This window comes from Cyprinodon variegatus, unplaced genomic scaffold (assembly GCF_000732505.1).
Source record: "Cyprinodon variegatus isolate N-32 unplaced genomic scaffold, C_variegatus-1.0 Scaffold329, whole genome shotgun sequence".
NCBI lineage: Eukaryota > Metazoa > Chordata > Actinopteri > Cyprinodontiformes > Cyprinodontidae > Cyprinodon > Cyprinodon variegatus.
In genome coordinates this window covers 83,295-98,094 of record NW_015150782.1, presented here as the reverse complement: position 1 = coordinate 98,094, position 14,800 = coordinate 83,295, and the positions used below count along the sequence as shown (strand labels likewise).

Below are 14,800 nucleotides of genomic sequence, written 5' to 3'. Positions count from 1 at the left end.
CTCAGGCCCAACCTCAGCCTCTTCCTCCTCCTCAGGCCCAACCTCAGCCTCTTCTTCCTCCTCAGGCCCAACCTCAGCCTCTTCCTCCTCCTCAGGCCCAACCTCAGCCTCTTCTTCCTCCTCAGGCCCAACCTCAGCCTCTTCCTCCTGAGGATGAAGGTTTTCACACCCTGAGCAGCCTTCACTCATCAGATAATCAGTCCATCAAAGTTTGACATTGAAACAATGTTAGAGTTTTCCTGTGCATTTCCTAGTTTACACCTTTAGGCCTGCTTCCTGCAGATGGTTCATGTTTGAGACAAGGATTCCATTTTTGGAACGAATCCAGAACCTCTAAATAAGAAACCATCAAGAACTGAGGTGCTGTCAGGTCTTCCTGTGTGGCAACGCTGTGGGACGGTAAACATTATGCTAACCCCCAGGCTAGGTACTGTCCTGTCTGTTATATGAGGTGGTACCACCAGCCTCCCACAGCCTTTTAATTAGGAGTGATGGTGTGTGTGTGTGTGTGTGTGTGTGCGGGGGGGTCATTTTAATGAAAACGCTCCACATCATAAAAGCGGCTTTGACCAGGTTCATCCACAGTTCACACTCAGAGACCGTAAACACACTGAGATGAAATGAACCCACCGCTTCCAGGTACAGCTGCAGCTGCAAGCCAACTTCAGCAGGACTCCCACCAGCAGGCCAACTTCATTACAACTCCCACCAGCAGGCCAACTTCAGGCTGAGCTTCTGACCTGAAGCTCCTGAGCTGAAGCTGCATTTAGGCGCAGCAGCGTTGGTGTCCACAGAGGTTGAGAGAATCCTGGCAGGATGCGGGGGAATGTGTTCCCAGCAGCCTTTGCTGCTCTCCTGCTCTGTTTCTCCCTGATGGGTCAGTGCTGCTGTCCTCTGGGGGATTCCCACTTTTTCTCATGGCTATGCCCAGCTAGCCTGGACTCTCTCCCTGCCAAATGACCCAGAGTTCGGCTACTAGCTTCCCTTATCTGTCCTTTCCCAGGGCTGTGGTACTCTCACCCGTCTCTGTCTGTCACCCTCTCTGCAGCTGATGTATCGTACATTAATCACATCATCTAAAGGGCAGATATTAGGGAAAGTACAGAGAGCGATGCGTGGGACTGAGCTGGAGTCAGACCTCCAAACAAGAAAATACATGCATTCAGAGTTTACAGGCACATCTGAGGTTAATCTGAGCATTTAGTGCAACATGAAGCAGTTCAAGCCATGGCTGACCCAAGCAAAGGAGTGCAAAGCTAAAGTCATTTATGACACTTTAAGTCAGGATCACGACTGCGATCTCGGTTTTATAAACGAGCATCATGAGCATCAATGCCAGGAGAATTCTGGCTTATTGGATCCCATCAGGCTTTTTAAGTTAAAACACCAATAAATCCCAAATCATCACCTAAAGAGACTGAATGCAGCCTGCATCACAGCCAAGCGGCTTCCCAGGAAAAGCTTTATGGTGTATAAGTAATGAACCCACGGTGAAACCGGGAGGCTCAGCATCACACCTGGTTGCAGGTTTACCTCCTGCATGGATCAACGGTGAACCCCTGGATTATTAATAAGACGCATCCCTGTCAGTCTGATTGCATCGAACCAAACAACGTTCAAATGTCGAGCCTCAAAGATCCACAAACAAATACCGAAAATACAAACAAGCAAAGACAGTCAATAGGATGTGCCCAGATGGGTGGGCGGCGCCTCGTGGGCGTTCAGGACCTCCAGAGGAGAGGGGTGCAGAGTTTCAGCCCCACTTCCTCTCCTGCTGCTGGCAGCAGAGTCCTGCACAGGTCGGGTTTTCCAAACTGCATCCGTAGAGTTCAGAACCAAGACCCGATTATCCCCATTTAAAGCCCGGCTGGTACAGCATAGAACCGTAAATAATGTGACCCGAGCCGTGATCACTAAGTGAACATAGAGCCGTTTATAAAAACAGAGCCAGTAAAGATGGTTGCCTCACATCCAGAAGGTTTGCCGGTCGCTTAAAAAAATTACTTCTATCTGGATCCTGGAGTCAGTTTATTTTAGTTTATAGGATATAGAGCTAAGAAATAAGAAAATATAAATTTTGTTCATTTATACCTGGTCCTGCACCTGTGAAATAAGATGTTTATTTTCTACCCATAGATGTGTTTCATACGGGAACCCAGTGCAGGACTCTGACTGATCCGTCCGCTGCTGAAGGACGCTCCTCCTTTACAGGCTAGTAAGAAATAAGTTTCCATACGTGTCAAACATTTGATCTGAAACGTTGTTCAGTGCTTCACAATCTGACAGTAAATGGTAATAGAACTACTAAACATTATTTTGCCATTTATCTGTTGATTATTTTTTTTATTAATCGATTATCTGATTTAATAATGAATTCATTAAAAGCCAAAGATTCCTCAAAGATGATTTTTTACTAAATGAAACCAGGTGTAACTAAAACTTTTTCAGGATAGAGCATACTGACAGATCCAAATGTGTTTTTATCTTCAATGCAAAATATTTATATAATTTTTTTCCAATCTTGGTATAATTCCTGCTCTCAGTGGGTTCCTCTGTGAGCTAAAGGCGTGTTTTAGAGTCTCTATACTCCAGTTAATGATTAATCAAACACTAAATTGATTATTTCACTAAAGGATTAGTCCCGTTAATGAAATAAACAGAGGCCTGTTGAAATGAGCGTCGCTCTGATGTCAGACATGGACGCCAGAATGGAAGTACTGCCAGGTGAAGGAAACAGGCCAGATTTCCTCTGAACAACATTTGAAAGCTTGTAGTTTGAAGGCCACCAAAGGTTCAGCCTCTCCTGCGGTTATTTAGACACAGATACCTTCCACTGGTACAAACTAAACTAACGTCTCGGCTTGTTTAAACAGACGGCGGGCGATCTGGAGCGATCTAACCATGGGGGTGGCGGCACTTTGCTGAAACTGTTCCCATGCTAGTTGGTGTTTACCCTGAGCTATTGCTGCTCGCTCACACATCCAGAGATTGCCCTATCGGAATGGTTCCTGGTCATTTCTCATCCCTCCCTGCTCATCTAGATACTCCCTTCTCCTCTTTTCTCATCCCCCTTTCCTTCCCCCTCTGGAGTCTGGCAGGGTTATGTGAACGGCCAAGGAGGAGGGCTGAGAAAAAGACAAGAGGAGTGTGAAAGGAGAGAGAGATGCTGTGGGGTCATCACTAAGTCATCATATTCCCTGGTAAGGCTGGGGGGGGGGTGTTAGCTCAGCTGCTTTGCTGCAACAAGTGGGCGGTGAACTTTCCCCTGAACAAGTGTATCTGCTGCTCAGAACATTTTAGAGGTGCTTCACGCGTTTAGATGAGGTTCTGCTAGGCAGACATACTGGATGATTCTCCATTTCCTCTGGCAGAGGAAGTCTTCAACCTTTCAGACATTCCATCATCAGTTAAATCTGCTCCCCTGTCAGTCAGATCGACTGCAGAGAGCGCCGCTCACACCTGGAGCCGTCCAGAACCTTCCTGTCAGGAACTGAGAGCAGCGCTTTCTGTACAGCACATCTAAACAGGGAAGCCAGAAGGAACCAGAGGACTTCCTGTCTACACTGAACATGAAGGGAAACCGGTTTACCCAGCTCTGGCTCAGCGGCTGAATGTCAAGCTTCAGCTCCTGGATCATCATCAGGAGAGATGCAGCTTTACAATCCAGAGACCTGGCTTAGCATCTTTACAGAGGCTTAGAAACAATCTTTAAATTATTTTCTTTTTTTGCATATCAAGGTCTGTTTATTAAAGTTTTTATGGGTTTTCACATCACTCAACAAATCCCCCCCATTTATTGGACCAGGCATAACAACGAACCTCTACCGCGTTCTCCCACTCTAACGTAGCGCGGTGCGTCTCTCTCTACAGGTTTTCATGAAATGCGTTTTTATCAAGTCCAAGGCATCAGCAGGATCCAGACAGTCGTGTTCTGTTCCATTATAGGTAATGCCAAAGCATGCAGGAAACATTATGCTGAACTGGACCTTTGGTTGATCATGAAGAAGCTTTGGTGCTTCAGGGAAGGCAACCTGAGCCCCGGCAACAGATGGGGTGAAATCTTGGTATAAAGCAACAGGTTGTCCGTTCAGGATCAGCCCAGCTTGGTTTCTAGCATGGCGCAATATCTCTACGCCATACTGGTACGTTAGTAACCATTAAAACTTTCCCCTTTTACTCTATGGTATTCTTTCTGTCATAATTTGTGGACATTTAGATCTAAAGAGAAGCGCCATCTCCTGGTCGGAGCCTGTAGTTCAGTGAGAGGGTGGAGTCAGAGAAAGGAGGAGGAGGGGCTGGGAGGTGGAGGGAAGTAGCTGCCATTCGGCTGAGAAGGAAGCCATTATGAATGGCTGCTGCTGTATATCTGGTTAGCACTTCAGCTTTGTTATGCTATCATGTTTGGATGTGTTTTTGCACAAGAAAACCTTTTAAATTATCTGGTATAGATCTTGAAATGTCAGAAAAACATCTAACTAGAAATAAAAGAGGGAGATTTGAGGCGATGCAGAGTTGACCAGAGATTCTGGATTCATGCATCATCATTCGGTTCCAACCTGGAACCCGCTGCTGGTTCCTGAAACAGTGCAGAACACTGATGAGTGAAAAGCATCCTTATTCCAGAGGAAACGGTCTTAGATCGAATCCTTTATCTGTTTTCCTGTCAGGTTCCCTGTAAATGGTTCAGGATCACAGGCCCAGAAGTGAAGGCGATGTTTACGGCAGAACCCTTCCTGTTTTAAACATCCTCTCTTTTACTGCTTCGTCTCTGAGACGCCCTGTTCTCCTCCGTCCTGATCGCATCTTCTCCTTCATCCTGGGACCTTTCATCTTTTCCACCTGTCCTCCTTCAAGTTCAGTGTGGGCCACCGCTGCTTCTCAACAGTAACTCGACCCATAAACAACTGCTTTACATTCTGTAATCACCAACATCCAACTGCCAGACATTTAGAGGCTCATATTTTATCCCTCCATAAAAAGGAGAAGGAAAGCAGCTAATGCGTGAGCAGATCCAGTCCCTGGTATCAGTTTGCTAAAGTGCGACTGGGAGGGCAGATAGCGAAGCTAGAAATGCACGTCTGTGAGGAGTTCCACATTGCGCCTTGCTTGATCAAAGTGCTCTGCAGCCTTTGTGGCTAATTGTGGGGATTGTGCGTAAGTGCTCGGAAAAACCTGACCTCAGTTTATGAGGCTGGTGTTCCACACAACGGTGCAAATACAGGTGGAAATAAAGGGCACTATGCTGGTGACACTGCGAACCTGGGCTGCATGGTTCAAGGTTCTGTGTGTGGAAAATAAAAACAGGACGGCTGAGCTGGAGCAACAGAGAGCAGAGAGTAAAATACGGGTTTATGAAGTGGGAAGAGATCCAGGAGACGAGAAAACTCTGACACAGAATGAACTCGCACACAGAGGCAGACACTTCCTGTCAGGTCGATCTGGTTTCAAGGACGATGGCGAGACTGGAAGGATCGGCGTGCCAAACGACTTGTCAGAGTCAGTTGTAAAGCTGCTTCCCCTAAAGCCTCTCTGATCAACACCCCCCCCCGTACACACAGACACACACAGACTGAAAAGTGTGGTCAGCTGAGCGGATCTGAAGTGAGGTCAGGAGTAGTTTGGAAACACGCACAGTTCACAAAGAGACTTTCTTTCTAGGGTTTATGACTCTTCTCTATAGTTTCCCTGACCACAAACACACACCCCGACACACACACACACACACACACACACAGGGCCAAAGACACATAGGAAACCTCACACGCAGCTGATGCAGCGGATATGGTTTTGTGAGGGAGAGAAGGGTGTACGGTTGGCGTCAGGTCCAAGCAATTAGAAAAGTGTCCAAACCTCTTTCAGGCAGCCAATGTGGAGCCAGACTGAGCTCTCTCTCTGCTCCAACCTACGGATTTACGCTGGATAAGTCCTCTTCTTTTCACCCTGTAGGGTTTTACAAGGTTAGGTCCAAAATCTCTCAGCTCACTACCAGCTGGCCCTTGGCCTCCAGTCTGAAAGCTCAAGCTTGTGGCCGGTTGGACGTCTGAAGACTTCTCCAATCAGATGAGCAGAGAGGACAATGGAAAGCAGCTAATCTGGTCTTTATGCTGCTTTTGTCTGTGAGTGCGGGGCACTCCAAGAGGCAGCGCTCAGGTAAGACAGCGGGTCAAAGGTTAAGCTGGGAGACTCAGACTTGCACATACAAGTTAATTAAAGTTTGTCTAAGTGGGTGAAAGCGTCCGTCAAGGAGGGTGCCAGGATTGGCCTGAGAAAGGAATGCAGTTCTTCAGAGCCGGTGTTTACAAAGGAGATGCCACCGGAGCTAAAATCTGCTTCTGCAGGAAGGAGCGAGCCCGGTCCTGGACGCATCCAGTGAGCTGCCAGCAAAGCAGAGACGGTGCAGAGAGTCTGCTCAGGTTCTAACACCCATCAGGAGGGCCTTCGTTTCTCAGACACACTTTAATGGAAGTGAAGCTATCCTTTCTTTAGTCCAGATGTTGGTTCCAGGAGGAGGAGGAGGATAAAATGAAGCCCAGTTACTAACAGGCTGCAGCAGGTCTACAAAATCATCTCTTTAAATCAGATTCTGAGACATTTCTCAGGAAGATAACCTGCATAAATAAACAGAAACCACTTCCTGAGTGGTTTACAGCTCCGTGATCTCAAACCTGCTCAGCGACCTCTGATGGCCCCGCAGCTTTTCAACTTGGAAAACATGCGACGAAAAATAGAGAAGAAAATGTGAACAAAAGAGTGAATGAAGAAACAGACAGCAGACGTGTAGAAGAGGAAGAGGATAACCTCGGGAGGGCCATAAAAACAGAGTGGTCTGGAGAAAGGGATGAAGAGGAAGGAAGGAGAACGAGGAGGGGAGAAGATGAGCAGACGGTGTCCTTTATGTATTGGATAGTGTCTCCCAGGGCTTTGGTAATGCTTTATGCAGACCCACTTTTCAAGGTCGCTGCATGGCTGCCTTTCCCAGCTGTTTTCAGCTTCAGTCCCGCTTCTCTCCCTTAGGTTAACTTCACTTTCTATCTGTGACCGCAGAGCTGGAAATAAACCAGGACTGACCAATTATCAACGCACAACACAACAAATGAGACGGCCGACAGAACATGGAGCTGATTCATAACCAGCCGCAGATCATGAGAACGTTGGAGGGCCTCAATGCACGGCTAGCTCTGTCCCTTGGTTAGCGCCTAAGGCTACGTTCCCACTGCAGGCTGTGATGCTCAATTACCATTTTTTTGTGAAATCTGATTTTATTGCGACTTGTATGTGATCTCCTGTGTGAACTGCATTCATACATGTCCCACATGCGCAGTAGAGCACGCAATGACATCACAGGCCAGCGTGCTCCATGTTTATAGGGAAGTAAACATGGATGGTAGCGCTGGAGAGCATCTAGCTTCCTTTCCCAACCTTAAAACCTCGATCATTTCAAGATGGTTAAACATAAATACTGCTCTCCGCATCATCGTTCGCCATGGTCGTCTTTCTGGCTGCTTTTGCGTAGCAAGACGCTGAATAGTGACCTTTCTGGGGTCTTAAAGACGTACAGGTTGGACGATTGTGACCTGGCTGTTCAGATCATATATGTATGAGAATCAGGACCATAGAGCCAAGTGGACTGGGTCGCATTTGAAAAAGCGCCCCCATGTTCAGACTGTCATGAAATGATCAGATACAGTTCGCAAATGGGTAAAAAAAAAAACACTAACTAACAGCATATGCCAAACAACGCCAAATGCATGTTGAGCTAGAAGAAAAGAGTCCCTACTAGATGGTTGCAGCATGAAGGGAAAAGGTTTTATTGTTTTAAAAAGGTGCATCAGGAAGGAATGTCTCACCTGATCTAATGGGAAAGAAGCAGGAAGCATTCTGGGCCAAAGGCTGCAGCTAAATGCGGGAGTTTAACTAAATGCAGGAGTTTAACTAAATGTAGGAGTTTAACCTGCAGCCACAGTTCCATGAGATCTTTAAGGTTCAGCGTAGCTTAGATGTTTCCTGCATGGTGGCATGGAGCTAGCAGAGATCCATCCATCTCCCTCTGCGAGACATTGAATACTGGAAGCACCAAGTCTCCTACTTTGAAGCACGGCTTCTGTTTGGGAAGCAGCTGTTTAGTCTGACTGAACTCCTAGTTTTCATGTCCATCTGGTGAAGGAGCAAAACTAAAGCAGAAGAAGAATCAAACATCAGCAAACGATGGACCGTAACTACAGAGTGGATAAAAAAACAAAACCTTTAATGATATTAACGCCCCAACGATTCCCAGCATGATGGAGTCTGAACCAGAAGCACAGGACATGGAAAAACAGAGGAACACGTCAGATGAACCAGACCTTCCTGTTATCCATTATAAGTCCTGCTCTCTCTCTCTCTGAGTGAACGGCTGGATGTCTGTTTTTATATGATGATCAGGGTGTCGGCAGTTTCTTCATGATGTTTCTGATCAGCTGATCCAGGTAGGAACCAATCAAACGGAGGATTCATCTCCTCCACCTCTTTATAAACGCTTCACCTGGCAGCAGAGACGCTCCCAGCCGCCGCTAATATTTGACCCTGCTTAAACGCTTAAAGGTTTCTGAACAGGAGCTCTGGAAACAGACTGGTGGTGTTTTGAAGGACGTCTCCAGCAGGGAAAACATCTCTGTTTGAGTCATGTCCAGAGCCTGTGGGAGAAGAACACCTATAGATCTGCGTTGGCTGTCAGAGTGTCACGTACATGTGGCATGAATATCAGAGGAGTCACCCCGCTGTGACCCCTCCAACCATCTGCTTTAAGCAGCCTGCGCCAGCCCCTCAGCCTGCCTACACGGTTACTGACCCATTCCACATGCCAGAAACAAGACAGATGCCCCTGATACCCCAACTCCAGCCCCCCCAACAGCATTTCACCGCCTCTCCCTGTCATCCAGAGCAGACACCCTGACCTCCTCCATCTTCCTCCTCTTCCACTGCCACTGGGCGAGACGCTGCCCTCGGTCTGTCAGCAGACATATGCTATGTGGCGACGGCGGGCAGATGAGGGAGCGGCGTGCAGGTGGAGCTCCCGCACCGCGGCAGGCAGGGCCGCAGCCAGAGACCCCCACGCAGGAGGCTGAGGTCCATCTCCTGACCGGTGGCTGACCTGACAGCCCAGCAGCTGCTGGCTGTTTGATGTTTCACTCTGAGGATCAGGTTTCATTTCTAGATGCTTCAGCCAATAGGAGGAAGATAGCGACTCTGAGGAAGACTCATCTTCCTCATTTCAGCCCCCCCCATGCGCTGTAAACAACGGCTTTAATAAGCTTCATATAAAGCTTGTAATGAGGTGATTGTGAAGGCGCTCAGAGAGCAGCACAGCTGAACGCTCCGACTGAGGCCAGATTCTGACAGATCCACACTTCAACAACGTCTGCTGACAACAGAACCTCAGAGACAAGCAGCAGATGGAGGCAGGCTGGACATCAGACCCTCTGGCCTGATGGAGCCGTCACATGGCAGCAGGGTGGAAGGCTGTCCTTAGAGGCCCCCACCCCCACTGATATGTCATCACACCCAGTCAGACATGAGTGAAAGCTTCACTACATCACACCAACACAGTGCTGGATGGTCCCCTCAGAGTGAAGCAGCCCCCCATGGAGGCTGATCTCTATGCTGGTTTGAATCTTCCCCTCGTTTCCATGACGTCCATCTGAAACCTGAAGTGTTTGTTTGTTTAGAAATGCTCCGTAGTAAAGATATGAGAGACGGGCAGCTGTGTCACTACTGATCCTGATTAACCAGCGCTGGATCGCTGCTCTGGATGCTAACGGCAGGTTTACTGCAGCAGATGAACATTTCACCACTAAATGCCCCAATAATTCATCACAAATAATCCAACCAACTGTCTTGGTAGGGTCTCCCAGTGTGGCCATCAACTTTTAGCTCCATCAGAACATTCAGCCATGGTTTTCATTTAGTGGGTGAATAATAATTAACACAGTCAGATAAACACAAATCAAATCAACATTTTACCAAATAAAGAAAAATCAAATGGCCGCTGCTGACAGAGCTAATGTTATCCCTGTCCGCTGCAGACAGAGCTAACGTCATCATTGGCCGCTGCAGACGGGCTAACGTTAGCCTGTGTATACAGTTAGCCTCGGAGCTCAACTAGTTGCCATGGTCCTCTTAAAATCAAATTTTTATTTTTTTATTATGCACTAAATCAGTAAATGGGTCATATAGCGACAACTAAAATACAATGTTCTTGCCTTACATGATCTGAAAATATACAGCACTTCTAACTTAACACTGATGGTAAATGGTAAATGGCATGTACTTATATAGCGCCTTTATTCAAGTTAGGAGACTTGACCAAAGCGCTTTACACTACATTAATTCACCCATTCACGCACACACTCACACACAACGACACTGAATGTCGGAGTCGGGGCTTGAACCGTCAACCCTTCGATTTCAGGGCAAACTCCTACATCCAACGCCACTGTTACCCCCCTGAGCTCTGTGAGCGCTCCACTGGAGCTGCTGCTGTCCCGGTGCATGCTGGGACAGCTGCCAGTCTGAAGAGACAAATCTGCTCTGATGCATGCTGGGTAAAGAGGGAGGGGCCAGAACAACATGCGGTGATTTGGTCCAATTTGGACAGTGCTGTGGCTCATGATGTTTCACACATGTTCACATATCGACCAATCCATAACTGGTTAGCTAAGGATTTGCTAGCTTAGCTGGTTAGCTCTGCTTAGAATAGTCGGTTGCTCCATTTAGCTTAGCAAATTAAGTCTTTTTAACAAAGCTGGTTAGCTTGGTTTAGCATAGCCGGTTAGCTCCATTTAGCCTCCAAAGTGATAGTAGTCCATTCTGCCCTTTAAGGCTCCTAAACCCAGCTTACTCACTGGGAATTTCCCAGTCTAGCAGCCCTAGGGCCTTTGTTACGGACATCTATAATGAAACAAAATGTTAGCTAGCATAACATTATCATTGTTCTGCCTGCGCTTAAAATTAAAAAGACAACAAAAAGTTTCAAAAATTCATGTCTCCAGACCTACTTTACAATCTATCTAGGTTACAATCCCTGGATGGCGGCCATGTTTACATGTCTACCTGTCCACTATAGTCTGCCAGGACTCAGCGGTGTCCACCTGAAGCCAGCGAAGGGGCGGAGCCAAACACCTGTCAGAAAATCTAAACCACAGACAGGTTCAGAGCAGAAAAAGGTTTTTAGATGTGAGCAGATGTGCCTCTTCCCCTCTAGGTTCACCTGTACTTTACTACTGCAGAACTCATGGACATAATTACCAATAAATGCTTTCTGTTCTTCTTCTCACCTGGGTAGACGTTAACAAACCAGCACATCACTGCCCCCATCAGGCTGTGGTCAAAAATGCTGCAGCTCAACTGACTTGGAACAACATACCCAACAATGCAACCATGTCACTGAGGTCTAAGAGGCTTCAGACCACAGATCAGAGAAGTGGAAAAAAATGCAGTTGGCCTGCAAGTTTCTCCCTGAAACATTTCCCACTATAACCAGTAGAAAAGTTTCCATCTTTACGTAACAAATAGCTGCTGCACTGAAACAGCTTCCTGATAATTTCCTAAACATTTCGGAGGGAATGAGAACTGATGGAAAGTGAAGAAACATCCTCAAACAATCGAGATCAACTCAACTAAGCCAGTATTTGTAGCTATTTCCTACACCATCGAGCCCAGAACAGGAAGTCCTGGCCCCCTTTAAACAGGCACGCTTTTGAAGATCCTCCTAGATCTTCCTCTGAACAACGTGAGCTCCAGCAGGGAACAAGCAGACATGTTGGTATAAATCCAGGAAGAACAACACCTTCTTGAGAAGTGAAGAACAAACAGGAGAGACCTGGAGGGATAAGAGGCTGCAGACATCCGTCGGTCCCTCTGTGGGTCACAGTGGATTTGGCTCTTAGTGTGTGGCCACTCCAGAGAGAGAAGAAGAGAAGAGAGCGCCTGAGGGGAAAGGGCAGCTTTAGTCAGTTCGCTCTCAGTGAACACACACACGTGAAGAGGGTCTCAAATACGCATCTTCACCAGGAATTCAAGAAGAGGGCGACTTTGGCGCCATGCACGGCTGCTCGTCCTTGACTGAGCACACAATCACACAGCGGCTGAAAGCAGTCAGACACATGGCAGCCCTTACATTCCACAATCACCTAAAAACAACTGATTGTGAGCCTTGTTGTGTCCAGTCGTGCACATTCCTCTTGTTAGAAAGTGGGATAATCGCTCTTTGTTTAGTGAGGAGGGGCTCACCAGCCAGCCTGACATTTAAGCTCATTACCTCCTTTAGCCTTCAGCTCAAACTGCTCACTGGAGCTGCTGCTCCACATTGAGTCTGTTACCCAACCAGCTGGAGAGACCAAGGCTGCAGCTCTGTGCAGAGATTCAGGTGCTTCTTTGGTGCAAACTCACAATCACCAATGGTTCCCTTCACCGTATCCCATGCTGCTGCAAAACAGCCATGCAAAACATTTCTTCACAGTTTTCTAGCTAGCATCTGCTTGCTATGTCATTTACATTAGCAGCCATTCAAAGTGGCCCTTCCCAGTCAAATGCCAGACGAATGGCAGCCAACATCCAGCCACTGGAGTTAACCCCTCCTTCTCCTTTACTCTGACTCCAACCATTCACTGAATTACAGGGTCTGACCAGGAGATGGCGCTTCTCTTTAGATCTTAATGTCCACAAATCATGACAGAGAGAATATCTTAGTTCAAGGATTGATGTTTAAAAAGGAATTATATGGGGCCAGCCAAGGTCCAGCAAAGGACCAACCAAGGAACAGCAAAGGACTAGCCAAGGACCAACCATATGCCAGCCAAACACCAGCCAGGACCAGCCAAAGGCCAGCCAAGGACCAACCATGGGCCAGCCAAAGGCCAGCCAAGGACCAACCATATGCCAGCCAAAGACCAGCCAGGACCAGCCAAAGGCAAGCCAAGGGCCAGCCAAGGACCAGCCAAGGACTAGCCAAGGACCAGCCAAGGGCCAGCCAAGGACTAGCCAAGGACCAGCCAAGGGCCAGCCAAGGACTAGCCAAGGACCAGCCAAGGGCCAGCCAAAGGCCAGCCAAGGACCAACCATGGGCTAGCCAATGGCCAGCCAAGGACCAGCTGAGGACCAACCATGGGCTAGTCAAGGACTAGTCAAGGACCAGACAAGAACAAGACAAGGACCAACAAAGGATTAACCAAAGGCCAGCCAGGACCAAATAAGGAAAGTGGGGGAATTCTGAATGGCTAGTAGTTAACAGGTTGGTCTTAGAACCCTTCAAAACTAACAGGAGCCCAAATGTTTAACAAAAAGAGGAAAATAACGATTTTTCTTTGATTGTCTTCCTCTCATCCATCTTTCAGTTGCCATAGAAACGTTCTTTCTGTGACATCCTGTAAAGCTCTTAGATTATCAATACCTAGATTAAGCCTGACGTACCAGACAGGTTGATTTAGGCCTGGCATACACTGGACAATATTTTCAATTGTTGTCCTCAGCTAGAGCTCAAACTGTACGATGAAACCAACAAACAGCTCACGATGTCTGTTCTTCCACCTTATAGCCCGAGACCCTGATGCGATCTACCTGCTCACCTGCTCCAAAAAATACTTGCACCATTTCAGAATCGGCTCGAAAAGGGCAAAAACTCATACAGTGTATACCCGGCCTTAGATGGAACGCAGGGAACCCATCCCTGTTCATCTGGGGAAATCTGCTCTTCCAAATCAGACAAAGTGGTTCAGTTTGTGTTCACCACTTCTCCCTTGTTCATTTTTCCGGTCTTGTAATGCTTAAATTTTAACATTAGTTTGCAACTTTGCTTCACTTACTATCCCGGGTTTGTTTGTGTTAGCATTATGTTGCAGTTTCCATCTATTTATGTTTAGGTTAAAGCTGTTACTTCTGGATTATTGGTTGAAATTGTTTCAAAGTATATTCATGGTATTTGTTTTCCTTTTTTTACTCACCATTGTTTGTCCAAGTATTTCCTGCTAAATTGGCTAGATGATGTCATCGATTACCTTGCTGGGTTTTACCATTTAGAGGGTTTCCTTTGGAGTAATGCTTTGTTTGTTTTTCTTTAAAGTAACTTTTTGAGTTATCTTGTATCACATTGTTTATTTTGCAGACTCTTTTTTTAATGTAGATGAGTTTGTAAATTTGATTAATAATTTTATTCTTTCTGGACCCTATGCGGAGATAGCTCCACAACAAAAGCTTTTGTTGTGGAGCTATCTCCGCATAGCTCCACATTAATCAGAGAGAAATATTCAAAAGCGTCACCAAGGAGAGGTGGATTATTATCACATTCATTTCATGTGTGTCTCATATCATGTCTTCCATAACACATTTATTGGATTCGAAAATAAACTTTGAGGAATTTCAAAAGCCTAAATGACAAATGGCACCTCCATTTTATTATTAGAATAAGAATAAAATGAGCAATAATTACACTATAGATCACTGTAGTGCCTACAAACTTGTAGGATACATAGATAACCTTCATTTGGATCAGACTAAAACTCTTACTTTGGGAAAATGTGCTAAACTCTCTCTTTTTTTTTAGATTATTCACTGTTATTATAGGCATATAAAAGCCAATAATTACTTATGACTAAGACAGATTTATTTTTCATTTTGCATACACAAATGTAAACAAAAAGAAATTTAATTTAGAACAGCTCTAGACAATTTCATATTTTAAAGTGCAGCCCTGAAAACAGTAATGAATACATTAAAAATAATAATATAAACATATGACTGTATATTTACAGTTCTAACATTCTTTTTT

The 14,800-nt window shown here is 46.2% G+C and overlaps 1 long non-coding RNA gene across 2 annotated transcripts in view; it reads right to left on the bottom strand.

Annotated features, from left to right (window-relative positions):
- The window catches only part of LOC107091204, a 115,244-nt gene extending 103,306 nt beyond the window's left edge, over nt 1-11,938 (bottom strand). The window contains exon 1 of one of the 2 annotated variants that reach the window (XR_001481518.1): nt 11,825-11,938. This is a non-coding gene — a long non-coding RNA (uncharacterized LOC107091204). Of the gene's footprint in view, nt 1-5,850; nt 5,984-11,824 lie in introns of those variants that run through there. The other variant, XR_001481517.1, reaches the window with a different exon arrangement.
- Nucleotides 11,939-14,800: the final 2,862 nt, after the last annotated feature.